Source organism: Terrapene carolina, unplaced genomic scaffold, assembly GCF_002925995.2.
Source record: "Terrapene carolina triunguis isolate 2854851 unplaced genomic scaffold, T_m_triunguis-2.0 Scaffold237, whole genome shotgun sequence".
In the NCBI taxonomy this organism is placed as follows: Eukaryota; Metazoa; Chordata; order Testudines; family Emydidae; genus Terrapene; species Terrapene triunguis.
In genome coordinates, this window is record NW_020664588.1 from 1,322,754 (window position 1) to 1,325,272 (window position 2,519).

Below are 2,519 nucleotides of genomic sequence, written 5' to 3' on the forward strand. Positions count from 1 at the left end.
GAGACGCTGAACGGTTCCAGGCGTAGATTACTTTTCAAATAGAGGGTTTGGGGATGCGTGCGCCTTTCTCTTCAAGCACCTCAAACAGCCTTACAGACACCACCATTACAGTGTCTGCACGAGCCACAGGAAAGCAGCCAGCTCATGAGAGCATCTATGTAACAGCTCCGAGTAACTAGTATTATTTCTGTTTGTGTTGCACTAATGCCTCAGGGCCGTGCCTAGGGCAGGGCCCATTGTGCTTGGTGCTGTACAAACATATCGACAATACAGTCCCTGCTCCGAAGAGCGAGCAGTGTAAAGGGCTGGCCTTTAGGACGGGAGGAGCAGAAAAATTCCATATTCACTTGACATTTCAAGAGGAATTTAGAGAAGCAAAATGTAATTACAATGTGGGTCAGGAACTGAACCTACCACCCTCACGCTTGCAATGAGTGTCACGGCCCACACTGCATTTTACATGGATTGTAATAATAGTATATACCTGTTCCTTGGGAATACCCGGAACGTGTCCGTGGGTTTGACGCTGTACTGCCTGGGTGTGCTTGTCTCCACTCTGAAAAAGGGCTTACATTAATTTTGCCAAGAAAAGTATTTAGTTTGTATAACATAGAAACTGGTGCCCACACATCACCGCATCTCATACTGGAGCCCACTGCAGGAGCCACAGGGCACGGACCTCTCTCCAAAGAGAAGAGTGCCATTCAAGCCTCCAAGACAAATGCATCACTAAATAAGATGTGAATCTATGATCCAAACCCCACAATTTCTAGAGAAAGGATCAGACCTGAATTGCCTCCTTTTGAAATTCTCTGCCAACCTCCAAGCCTGTGCAGCTGCTGAAAGTGCTACTCAACCAGCGCACTAGCTCCCAGCCCTCCAGGCACGGGCCAGCTCAGCTCTCGGGGTTTCATTTCATAGTAATATCATGTTACTACCTTGTTCCGTAGCTCCAATTTCAAGCTTTCATGCACATACCAGTGTTCCTTTTCACTTGCTGATTCCTCTTTATAGCCGCTTAATTAATTGTCAAGGTACGTCTCGCCCGTCAGCTCAGTATTAGTTAGCAAGCCATCTTCTGTAACGGCAGGCTTTGCTGGAGTCATGAATCAGGATTTGCAAGGAGAAACGTGAAGCACTTTTTTGAGGACCGTATTCCAATGGCAAATAATAATTAGCAAGTCTGCTGCTGTGTTGGTGACCCTGGACAGCTGCTGTTTAGCACGGGCTCAAAGCACGTCTACACATTGGGCACTTGATTCAGATTTAGGGCTGCATCCTCCTATCACCAAAGAACAACGTCACCATTGTGGAACATACTCATTTATTGGCAAACCTTGCAAATTCCATCATGTGGTAGGAGCAAAGAACCAGGCCGGTGAGAGTCATCACAGCTCCCTGGATTCAACGGGCACTGGGAACCCTTCACTGGGGCTGAGTCAACCACTGGTGCTGGATTCGCCCCACCGGCCCCAGGTCAGTCAGTCAATCCCCAAACATTCACCAGCTTTCAATAGAAGCATCTGATCTCACACCCTTGGAAGCTTTGCCCCAGGGTAACCTAGGAGCAGGACAGAGCTCCAATTTGTGTCTGTAGCTAGCGACACACTAGGCTGGGTTCCTGTATGAGTGGGGGAGTGAAACCAGCTCCATTGTATGGGTGTGGTTCTTGTGCAGCCAAGCCAATGAGACTCAGCAAGGAAAGAGATCAATGGGTGCTGCCCCCAGCAAAGAAACGGGAAGGCACTTTCGTCAGTAGCGGGAGAGGGGTCAGAAGAACTAACGAAGATCATTGATAAGACGGGTAAGGGACAAGCAGGGGAGCTGGTGTCAGCAGACAGAAAGGATGGCACACGAGTGCTCCCGATGAGTTGTCATTCCAAAGGTTGTCTGCTCTGTGAAGGAACAGGGCGTTGCTGTTGTGGTGAAACAGGGCGTTGCTGTACATACAGCCAAGCGAGGAGCCCAGTGGGCCGGGCAGCTCCCTGTGGCTCAGCCACCGAGGCTGGCATGAGGCCGGCCGGCCCTGCAGAGCCCCAAGGTAAGAGGAGTGGGGGGTCTGGGGCAAGCATGGTATTTGGGGAGGTGGAGTGCAGAGCTGTGGGTGCAAGGGGGGTGCTCGGAACTGGATAAGGTGGGACCAGAAGTGGGATGAAGGGAAAGGGAGGAGAGACTAATTTAAACCAATGCAGACCCGAGGGACAAGCAGGCTTGGGTAGGGGTGGAGGGAGGCTCAGATGTCCAGACATCCAGGCAGCAGGGTCTGGAGAAGGGGAGAGTCAACACTCTCGCCCTGGGGGTGAGGGATCACACTGGCGGCACGCGTGCCAAAGGCTGCTCTGCCATCCTGCTTCCTGAGTGCCAGCTGTTTGGCCTCTGGTTTGCAATGAAATGTGTGTGTGTGTGCACACATGTGCATGGTCGTGTGTTTGTGCATGGCTCTGTGTGTGTGTGTAGGTCCGTGTGTGTGCGTGCATGTGCATGGCCGTGTGTGTGTGCCTGGCTCTATGTGTGTGTAG